Below are 12,177 nucleotides of genomic sequence, written 5' to 3'. Positions count from 1 at the left end.
ATCTGTAACGACAGAACCATTTGCTGGCCTCCTTGCTGAGGCACAGTAAAATTTGAAGGGGAGGACAGCACAGGTTATATTGACTACTTTTCTGTTGATTCAAGAATGAAAGGTATGCATTCTAATGAGGCCATGAGGAAACTTCATGGTGTGACAACGAATCTTGATTTGCTGCTAATGATACAATCATCTGGTTGCTTTAGCTAGTCTCAGTCATATGGCCAGGCAGAAATCCCTAGTTATTTTATACCATCTAGAATTGACAGAGATAACCAGAATGGTACAGCCAAGGGAGAAATGAAATAATGGAGTCATTAAGTTGAAAAGTACCTTGGAGGTCACTTAGAACATCTTTGATAGATGATAAGCCAGCCTTTGTTTGAAAACCTCCAGTTAATTAATTGACTTGTTTGATTAAAGAGGGAACAACAACTACTTTTATAAAAGACTGGAAACCCTTTATGGACTTTTTGCTGAAAAGAGATAAAAATAAACTAGTGATTTTAGGATTTATTGATTAAAAAGGTTTGTTTATGGGCAGAAGGGAACCATGATATGTTATTTGGGAAGGTGGAGATGATAATTACTATGTTTGTAGCTGCTGCAAAGAAGATGTTTCTTTAGATATCTTTCTTTTTCTCATTCTCTCTCTCTTGTTGTCTTTTAATTTTTTTATCCTTTCATATTTCTTTCCTTTTTCTACTTTTCCTTTTATGTTTCTGTAGTTTTTTAATCTCATGTAAAATTTTCTTTCAATAAAAATGATATTAAAAAAAAAAAGAAAACCTCCAGTGAATTAGAGCTGATCACTTCATGTGCCTGGCTGTTCCACTGGGTGACAATTTGTAGTCAGGAAATTCCTTCTGATATCTAACTTAAACCTGCTTCTTTGTAGTGTTAACCCATTGGTCCAATTTGTCTAATCCATCTTCTGTGTGATAACCCTTCAGAAATTTGAAGATTGCTATAATATCACTCTTCAGTTATCTCTTCTGTAGGGTAAACAGGCTTAGATCCTTTAACAGTTTATCACAGAGCCTGATGCAGATCAGAATTAAGCAGAGCAAAGTAAAATAGTAATACAATAATTTCGGTATATGTTATTTATTTATGAAGACCATTTATAACAGCCTTTTCATACAGTGACACATCATATTAAAATTGTGAATTAAATATGCAGTATCATTCGGAGAGTAAAATAATAGAAGATGACAGAAAAAAAAATATCACTGGGTAATTGGTAGCAAAATATTGTACCTAGTTTCACTAAAGGATCACATCAGACAAGGCACTGGAACTTGACTGAAACTTCCATCTCTGAGACACACGCACACATAATTTTCAAACGATTTGCAGTTAATGTAGATTGTCCTCCCAGGAAAATAGCAGTTATAGAAGGGAACAATTTGGTATTAATGATGTAGTGTAAAGATGTTATTCCTTTTGTGTGTGGATGTTGCTACTGAAGTGGTTAAAACTAAATTCAAGAATCACAGTGTCTTTATTCATGCCTCATCAAATTTGGCCCTGAATGTCCCATGCTATCTGGTTGGAAGATTAATTCTACTTCTTAGCCCACTTAAATGGGTGTCATTTTAAGCCAGGAACCAATTTAGTGAAGTATACTGCACCCAGATAATTATTATGACAAATGGGAGATCAATTGCATAGATGAAATAGGAGCGATTGCCAGGAGCGAGCATGAGAGTTTCGGAGAACATATTCTTACACATTCTAATCTCATTCTTTGACATAATGGCTTAGTGGATAAAGGGAATTCAGCCTATGTAAGTATGTTTACTTTAGCAAAGGATTTTACAGAGTTGCCTGTGAAAACTTCATAAATGAAAAAACAGCTTTCACATTTTTGGCATGCTCAGTTATGTAGACATAGGTGTATGATGCACAAAATGTCACCAGCAAGTAGTAAACATGCAATGAAAACTTAACTTATTTCAATCACTCTATGAATGAATTCCATTTGCATGCATTCAAGTAGCGTACAATTTGAAACTTGTCAGATTCTCTCATGCAGCCTGTCCACTTCCGTGCAAATAAGATGAATCCATGTGGGGAGCATGTATATATATTACAGCACTTCTAAGGACAGTTCATCTGCACAATTTTCATTAGTTTTCACATTGCCTGAATAACATCTAAAGCATACCCAATTAGAGGCTTGCTCATGTTTTCTTGACCTGAGGCTTAAACACTTATTCATCTTGGGCTAATTTCATACTGTTGTGAAATTGTGTGTGTGTGTGTGTGTGTGTGCACTAACAAATGAAAAAGCAGAAATGTAAGAAAACTATACAGATGTGGATTAAAGTACAGCTCTGTCAAAGCCAGTGGAAACATTACTGCTGAATTAAATGTAGCCAGAATCACACTCTATGTCTTAGTCCTGACCGTTATGCAGAGTTATGATACCTATTGGGGCATTAAGTTTACCCAATGAGAAGAAAGCAGGATGCTGCTAGCTTGTCTTAGCTTCCTGTTTATCCTCCATACTTTCCCCTGCTGTCATCACAGGCAGGGGAAAAAATTAAGTGCGGCTGCTGCAATCAGCCTCAACCCCACCAGAATCTCTCAGGAAGACTTTCTTGGGCCTCCCACATCTGGGCTGCACAAATCCAGATGACTGCTGGATGGTGACAAAGAGAACTTCCCGTATCTTTTTGCTGCCATCTGATGAACAGGTCATCCAGAGTTTTGCAGCCTAGGAATGTTAAGCTTATATTCTCTTCTCTTGTTCCGTCATAAGCCGGAAGGAGGAGAGTGGAACGGGGAAGAGAAGGGCGGTTATCAATTGTAAGGCCTGCCAGGACTCTTATTTTCCACTCCTGCTGCTGCTGTTAAGATGATGGCTGATCCAGGAGCAGCGGTGGAGATGGGGACAGCAGTGGTGACATTGGCTCTTGCCTCACCAACTCAGTCCCTCCTCCTCGGCTGCTTTTCTGCCAGAGTTCTGCTACCATATCTGGGCTGCAACGATCCAAGCACCACTAAACCCAGCAGCAAAGAGATATAAAAACTCCACTTCTTTTCTGCCATCTAGTGATTGTGGGGATTTTTTTTCACATCCGTACAGTAGCCCTTCCTTGGGCAATTAGAGTAGGGAATGGGTGGCAAGGGGAAACACAATGGACCCTCTATGCCACCAGCCCCCCAAATAGCTCCTCCCCACCTTCATTATATTTATGCCAATGCCATAAATATGAAGGGGGAAAAATATGGGGGTAAAAGTGTGGCTTTTTGGCTGCTTGTGGCCCACCAGCTGATCTTTGCAGCACACCCCCCCCCCCCACCCCGCCACAATTCAGGCTACCCAACTGAATTCTCCCTTTGTAATGAGCCAAACATGGAACAGAAATGTGATCAAGGGAGGTTTGGGAATTATGAGGAAAAAAAGAAAAAGTGTCTGAGTATCGTTTAAATTAACGTATAACACAAAAGTGAGTGACTCCAAAATGTTTAAGTTCCTACCATAAGTTGAATAATTCTGTATAGCTGAATAAGGGTGCACAATCACTGCTTTTTAAATCTAAATATCTGTATTCACGTGTTTGTACATATGCGGAGGAATTCTATAGCTGATTTTAAAAAGCCTCTAGATTCAGCTCTAAACACTGCCTCGTTCCTTTTCATGAGCTGAAGCATTTTTTTTTTAAAAGGACATGAAATGTATACTGTATGACCTTCTTTATTAAAATGCCTGCCAAATTAAACTTCTGTTCCTTTTTTAATTCCTACTGGATCAGTTATGGAAAGCTAAGCAGTGGGGTTGGCATCTTGAAGCAAAATTCACATCCAGTTCATGTCATTGCTTTTCCTTCAGCCTATATAGTTTCATGTGTCCTCTGGAATATTTTTTTGCCTCCTGTTCTGCTCATGTGGCTGGTGAACACTGCACTGCAGTGAACAAGTTATATGGAGGTCATCATTTCTGTAGGCAGACTTTAATTTCAGGGCTCTATCTAACAGTATCTCATCAGGCCAGTTCCCCATACTCTAGTGCAGTGTTTCTCAACCTTGGCTACTTTAAGATGAGTGGACTTCAACTCCCAGAATTCCCTGGCCAGCATGTTGAAGAGTTGAAGTCACTTGATGTTGCTAAGTTGAGAAACACTGCTGTAGTGGTAATAACCTCTCTGCTGAACACTTGAGGGCAGAAACCAAGGTGCGTAAAAACCTGTAAGCTTTTCTCCACTGCAGAACTGAAGGGAGCTCCAGCCTTTCTTGGGCTGGCAGAAAACTAGACTGGCATGAAATTTCTGGTCCAAATGCAAATCCTGTCCTGGGTGTATTGGCTTCATTTCCAGTCACCGCCAGTGTCCTGACTTCTTTCTAAGGGAAAGGGTGACGGCGTAATAGATCCTGTACACCTTGAGGCTGCCCCAGGACAGGGTTGAAATAAAGAGAAATAAAAAGCTTTCACACCAGTGAACTAAAGCTGACTTAAACCTGTGCCATTTGTACTCTGAGGACAAGATGAAGGGGGAAAATATGTTCATTTGACATGGCCTAATTCTGGTCTGGGTCAATACTGGCTTGTCTGTTTCAGGAGGAACTGGTGATAGTCCTCCATTTCCATGAGGTGCACACAATGGAGGCTCTTAGGTCCTGCTTTTCTGTGGCCGCAGCTATCTTTTAGAGGAGCCTCTTACTTGAAGGAGGTTGGCCCCTCCATTTGTGGCCTTCCAGAATCTACTGAAAATACAGGTAGTCCCTGCTAAAATACCATTCGTTTAGTAACCACTCGAAGTTATGACAGTGCTGAAAAAAGCTACTTCCATAGTCATGTGATCACGATTCAGGCATTTGGCAACCAGCTTGCACTTACGACTGTTGCAGCGTCCTGGAGTCATGTGATAGCCATTTGCAACCTTTCCAGCTGGCTTCTGGCAAACAAAATCAATGGGAACAGCATGATTCGCTTAACTACCACGTGATTCACTTAATGATGGTGGTGATTCGCTTAATGACTGCCACAAAAGCTGTTGTAGAATTGGGTGTGGTCATGTGATACCTCACTTAATGACCACCCTGCTTAACAACAAACTTTCCAGTTACTATTGTGGTTGTTAAGCGAGGACTACCTGTAGAGCACTGGAGTACCTACAGTGATGCATGGTGACTAGGAATAATGAATTTAGCATGGTCATGGATTTTATGATTTTGTACTTGTATAATTTTTTTTTTTTTTACCATGGATGTTTTATTTCCTATGTTTTATTACTGTAAACTGCCAAGAGTCTTGGGATTGTGGTGGGTAATAAATAAAATAAATGAATACGTATCACGTGCATTCAGACAATTCTATTCCATAACAATTTCTGTAATTTAAAAAAAGAGAAACACCTTCATTTGTTACCACACTCCATTTTTCTTGATGCTGTTTTTTAATTCCACTTCCCCTTTTGTTCCCAGCTTCCCACATATGCACTTTTGTACATGTAGATATTGTGGGAGGACTGTCATTGTCAGTCTATTGTGACAAAAATTCAGAAGGAGTCTGCCTGAAGTGAGCTGCAGCTCACCAGAGTTTATTCCTTTCAATAAAATGTGTTAGTCAGAAAAGGTGCTACCAGACTCCTGATTGTTTTGTGCATGTGTATTTCAGACGCTCATTTTATCCCTCATTTTTGAGCTGTGAACAATGGGCCCATCATAGTACTGATTTTTGTGGGTGCATCACTCTCTTCTGTTCTAAAATAAATTTGTGGCAGATTTCCTTTCACACAATAGAGATAAGCTAGAGTTAAAAGACAGGCCAACCATCAAGGACAGAAGCCAGTGTTTTGTGGATGGAAGGCTGTGAATACTACAGTCTTCAGTGTCGTAGCTCTGCAGTGTTCAAATTCCCTTAGGCTGTACGGCAGAGAAATAACCATCTCATTACCTATGCCATTGCTGAAAACTGTTAAGATACGAGCAGTCCCCCCACCCCCATCTCTGCCTCTAAATGTGTGCATAGGTGTGTACTGTACTGTATTTAATTACTATATTCACAATACAGTCATCTTATAATGCATGTTCTGAATAATAGTAATTTGCAGATAGCTTGGATACAGGTCACGTTAATGCACAGCAGTCTGTAGGAGCTCTCCTACCCAACATCTGAGAAAACAGCTTGAACATAATAAAAACCAAACTCCTTGGGATCACATCTGGCAACTTTTCAATTAATTCAGCTATTATCACCTGTGTTTTATAGATCCAAAGCATAAGCTACAAAGCACCAGCAGCTTTATTTCATATATCTATTGGATCCCCCTTGGACCTAGAGGGTGCCAGTAACTCTGTCCACCCCTTTTTTCCCCAAGGTATAGTGACTACTAGTCTTAGAGATTTGCTGCTCTATATTTCTGAATATTAATGAATTAAGCTTTTAATTGCATTAATCCATTAATATCTGTATTAATATCTGTATTCAACTAATTCATATTTGAACTGGAATAATTTTTGCTAACAATAAATAATACTTTTTGAAAATAGAACTGTTGATATAAATTCTTTCAAAATGTATTTTTTAAAATTATGAACACCGTTTATATACCACTTCAATTTTACAAATTGCAGTGGAAATAAATACTGCTCTCCTAAACTGGAATCCAACATCGTTCCCCTAATACAGTAACACCTCGGTTCACGAACGCTTCTGTTCATGAACAATTTGGTTCGCGAACAGCAGCGTTTGCCAATTTTTGCTTCCATTCGCGAACTCCACATCAGGTGACGAACATGACCCGTGGCCATCTTCCCTGCTCTAACACGTGGTTGTGGCTTCTTCTAGGCGAGATTGCGGTCGCAGACAGACACCTGCTGTGAAACTTTTTGGTGTCACCTCAAGCAAGGTTAGTGTTCTCTCTCTTCAGACTGTTCTGTACTGTAATTTGTTTCATATTTTTGTGGTTAAAAAAAAAATACATATGGTTCAGAATGGATTAACCTTATTTACATTGAACCTTATGGGAAAATTTGATTCAGTTCACGACCAATTTGGTTTGCGGCCAGAACCGTGGAACAAATTAAGTTCGTGAACTGAGGTACCACTGTACATGCAAGATGTGGTTGTTGGTTGAATTTGTGGTGCTATGATGGACTATACAAATCCACTTCTGCCCTCTGTGCTTTTTGGCTGAGCATCATCTGACTTTGTTGTAGATGCTGTATGTCTCACCTTTACTCATGGACTGGCACATCAAACAAATAACCAACCAACCAACAGGTGTGCTATTTCATTGACTGATTCTTAATATATTTTGTATTACAAAGAGTTTTAAATGAACAATTATAGTAATAATAATATGTTTCCTTTTACCAAACCAATCCTTATCTTTATTTATTACAATTGTTTGTATGGTGCCTATTTCTATGAATGCCACTGAAGTTCTAACTCACATGGTTCTAGAAAATTGTAAATCTATTCTAACAGAGACAAAATTGGTGACTTCTTACTATATTTGCTAAAGGTTTGGAAAATGAAGTGCATTTTCATCAGCTTTCTTCAAGATAAAAACATGTTTTTTTTTCCTATCAAAGGAAAAATATTTTGAGCAACAACAAACACAAAACAGCCTTTTGGGAATGGAGCATTTATTAATTATTTTTAAAATAATATAATTGGAGTTGTTTCCATTAAGAACATTTGTTGCAAATGTTCAAAATATCTATTTCTCCTAATCTCAAAGACAAGAAAATGCCTCTATTAACCTGGAGTCTATTTTCCCATTCTTCTTAACCTCGGGGATATAATTATGACCTTTTGTGTTCTACATTTTATGAGATTTTAGGGGGAAAATATTATGGTACGAATATCCACAGAAAAAAAACAGTTCATGCTAAGTAACTGTCAGCAAGTGGATTTTGAAATAGTAATCTAAGTATTTATGTGGGAAACACCAAGAGTTAGGCTGTTTCCACTGTTTCAAGTGAACATATAATTTCCTCTTCCTTGTATGGAAAATTTGCACTTATGCAGGTTTAACATAGCTATTTGCCAAGTAAACCATAATTTTTGAGCTTTTTCTTCTATTTCTCTTATGCCTAGTTCTGCAGTGTGATGAAGAGCTACTAACCAAAAGCTCAGGGAAAGCTTTGCTTAAACAATCAATAGTGACCATTTGTGAAGATTTGAAGAAAACAGGCATTGATTCTAAATATGTATTGATTCTGGTTTCAGTAAAGCTGAACCAAGGAGTATGTATGTAAGTATTTTCTTATTTATTTGATTTATATAGCTGCCCATCTCACACACATGACTCTAGGCAGCTTATTAAACAAACTTATTAAATAGACTTTTATAGCTGCCCATCTACCAGAAGGAACTCTTGGCAACAAACAGAATAAAATCAGTAGTACATGTTTTGTTAATTAAAACAGTGTCCTTCTGCATCTGATTCTGTTATCCTCAACACAATTCTATGCTGGACTTTCTTTTTGAGTCACATAACTAACTATACATGAGTGCATATATGTTTTAATACTTAAGGATGTACATTGAAAAGATTAAAAAAAAGAGTTATGCTAGACTAGACTAAAGTCTACCATTTTCTTTCCATAGTGGCTAACCAGAAGCCCGCAACTGAGACACAACTGCATTCCCAACAATGAGAGAAACATTGCCTTTGCTACTGGAATACTGCATATCAAAAGAGATTTTCTAGCATATTTATTTAAATCATAGAATGATGAAGAATTGAAATGAACTAATGGTCTGTACATTACTTCATCTATCTCCTCGAAGCATTTCCTGCTTCCACTGACACCCAACAAGCAGGAACACAAATTGAAAACCAGAGATTCCCAACTGTAGAGTGCTCTGGTGCTCAAGGACAAGATAGCTGTCAGCTTTAGATCAACATTTTAAAGTGGCAGTTTGGGTGTAGGAAAAGCTTCCTGACTTATAACTGTTCTCACTACCTTGCATCCCAGCTCCTGATCCCAATTCCTTGCCTTTCTGCCTTCACTCCCTGACATTTTCTGAGAGCTGTCTGAACTTCTGGTAGAGCAGTATTCCCCATTAAGTTATGATCAGTATACTGTGAATGTGGTTATTTAAGTCATTCCAGATTATTCAAGATCAGATTTTATCCTACATAACATACTAAACACATACATTTGAAATCCTACAAATGAACATATTTCCTTTGTCATGTTGAGAATACATTTTTTTAAATATGTTGATTCTTACAGATTTTGAGTGACCTCTAAATGTAAATATCCAACTCTGGCCTGAGTTTATCACTGGATTTCTCTTGGATTACTTGGAGAAATGTCTTCTTCCCCCCGTGCTTTTAGAAGAATGCTTGTGAATTGGACATGAGAGTCCCCTGGGGCATGATGGGAAAATTAATTGAAGATTCACTGTCCTTGGAATTTACCTCTAGTAGAATTTAATAGCTCAGATGAATTTCTTTCACATGTTAATATATTACAATGACACTTCGGCATTTTGGGCTTGGCATTTCTTCAATTATTATTCTGCTATCATCGCTGTTTGCTGCTGCAAAGCTTTACTCATGTAATGTTCAATCTAATCATTCACTTTCTACTCTGTTTGTTTGCCTGGCAAGGTCTCATAGATTACAGTTTCTTCTAATGTTTGTTTATCTATACAGCACAAAACTGTTTTCTACTATCCACTTTCCTATGTCTTATGGGACAATTTAAGGAAGAGCTCTTGAGAAGGTTTACATGGTTACATACAGTCATGCAGAACGCTACCTGCCACAGCTTTGAATCCCTCCAGAGACATTTTAAAATTAAAATGGATCATACATTTTAAGAGAGAAAAATGTCAAAAGATACCCAACCATCTGAAGATAATTGATTCCTGACTTGTAATGCTATTTTTTGTTTACTTTTCTGTTTTAATGTAATATAAGCTGAAAGACTATTTGTATTTGTTTATCTAAACATACTGGAGGCATCTCTAAAGTCTGTTGGTGTCCCAAGACTTCATATGCTTATTATCTCTTTTTCTTCACGATTTCGTTCTTTTCCTCCTTGCTTATTATTGTTGTTAGATTTTGTTTTTGTTTTTCTTCCCGAGATGGTGTTTGTGAATTCTGTATATCCATTTGGGATGCTTCCATGCAGAACTGTTGAGCAAAAGGCATGACTCAGCTGTTCCCTAATAGATAAGGTGAGAAAAATGATAAAAGTAGTATGGAAAAACAAAGGAACATTGCAAATGAAAAATGAGAACATCTGAACCCTCACAAAATCCATGAATGAGGTAGGGTAAATTGCAGATCAAACCTCTCATTTTTCATAAATTGCAGATCAAAACACTCAGCAAAATGAGTGGTCTCATTATAGCATCTTCAATAAAATAATACACAATTCTGGATAAGTATTTATGTATTGATACTTGATGTCCATCACCTTGAGGCACCAAGTAATAACATGTAAAAATAGCTCTAAGGGCACATAAGGATCACTCTATTTTGCTGAAACTAAGCAAATTTGGGTTTGGTTGTTTTGTGAATGGGATCATTAAGTTCCACATAGGAAGGAAGACAGGATGATTATCTGCTCATTATTGAGATTAACACAAATAAATGGGCATTCAGCTAACAACATTCCCCCATCCATTATAGAATGGATTATGAAAATGCTTTGGGAGCACTTTCATATGGTTACCATCATATATTCCCACCTACCCACCCTGAAAAATAGTAGCATTATTCTTTAGTTCTTCTTTTTAAAGTATCATATAGCACCAAGCCTTAGGTTTTTCAAGCAATGCTTTATCATCATTTTCCAGGAAGCAGTGAAGTTCAGTTTTCACAGTTTCTGACTATAAACCATAGTCGCTATAGACACAAGATGTGGTTGTCTTATTACATCATCCATTATGCCAAATGGACTCTACTCCATGAAGCTTCTGCCACAGCAAATAGTTTAATTTTTTAAATGCCACAATGTTCTTGGTCTTGTGAATACATGTGTTGTAACAGAATCTGCCCTAGAATAGTTATTAATAGCGATGAGACACAGTCTACATTTTCCCAATAGGAAGATATTCATAATAACTTGCATTAAATATGCTACTGAAAGTGGTTCCAACTGATTTTCTACCATCATCATTTCCATGTGATGTCCTTCTGTTACCTACTGATTTTTCTTCTTCATTTTTTAAAAGTCTGAATTAATTCCATTGGAACAGCTCATGCTGGTAATTAAGATGTAAATCTGGAATTGTGTGACTTGGGGCAGGGTAGTTAAAATAAGCTTTACAGCAATGCACTTAAAGTATTAAATAGATTCTGCGAAAGATTAACTACCAATTTCCCTTTTGTCAGAATGAAACATGAAGCATTTCTGTTATGATAACAAGCATGGAGGAATTTCAGAGAGGGAGAGGTGCTGACATTCAAATTTACAGTACTTATACTTGTAAAATTTTGTCAGCCTGCCTAAAACATTTCTCATTACCAACAACACTTCCATGCCCTTTTGCCTTCACATGAATACCAACTTATATTTAATGCTTTATTTCACAATTCTTCTCTTTGCTTCTCCCTGCTCAGTTAATTCTGGTCATATCTCTTAATTGTTCAATATCTATGTCAAAGCCAGTGTTTTATTGGAAGGAAATGAAACGAAAGTATGTTTTTTAAAATGTAGACATTTTCTGCACATTTATCTTGAGGATCTGTATACCTTAACTTGAGTGTGCCTGAATGTAGATGCTCTGTAACAGTGAAACCTCACTTCTTCATTAGGCAAGTTTTGCAATTACCGTATTTATCGGCGTATAACACACACACACAGGTGTATTACACGCACCTTAATTTTGAGAAGAAAGTTTGAGTAAAAAAACTTAAATTTAAAATAAATGACTTGGAAGCAAAATAAAGGGAGCTCTGAACTCATAGTGTGTGGTAACGGTAATCTGTTTATTACCATACTGGTACTTATTCCCTCCCTTCCTGCTTACCTGTCTGCAGCAGGCAGGCAGGTAAGATCTCTGGTGGACCAGTAGGGGTTAAAAATCCCTGGTGGTCTGAGTGGATTGGGGGGTACAATAATTTATTATTAGGGTATGCCTCCTCTGTTTGCAGTCTTTAGTAACATCATCCGTGCGGTCTGGCATTCAGTGTGTCAGAGCAAGGCGCCGGCGTTTTGCTCTGACTCATTACTACATGCCGGAATGCTGCAAAGAGA

At 37.7% G+C, this 12,177-nt stretch overlaps 1 long non-coding RNA gene across 2 annotated transcripts in view; it reads left to right on the top strand.

Moving 5' to 3' along the window:
• Positions 1 to 12,177, top strand: part of LOC148217094 (uncharacterized) — a 116,715-nt gene that overhangs the window by 62,627 nt on the left and 41,911 nt on the right. For both annotated transcript variants that reach the window (XR_015796326.1, XR_015796331.1), the window contains exons 3-5: positions 6,797 to 6,857; positions 8,054 to 8,210; positions 8,567 to 10,150. This is a non-coding gene — a long non-coding RNA (uncharacterized LOC148217094). The remainder of the gene's footprint in view (positions 1 to 6,796; positions 6,858 to 8,053; positions 8,211 to 8,566; positions 10,151 to 12,177) is intronic.

The sequence above is a fragment of the Python bivittatus genome, unplaced genomic scaffold (genome assembly GCF_059951505.1).
Source record: "Python bivittatus isolate LINGU-HERP-01145 unplaced genomic scaffold, Pbiv_v1 ctg000020_np1212, whole genome shotgun sequence".
Taxonomy (NCBI): Eukaryota; Metazoa; Chordata; class Lepidosauria; order Squamata; family Pythonidae; genus Python; species Python bivittatus.
The sequence above is the reverse complement of the archived record's forward strand: the minus strand, read 5'-3'. Positions and strand labels throughout refer to the sequence as shown.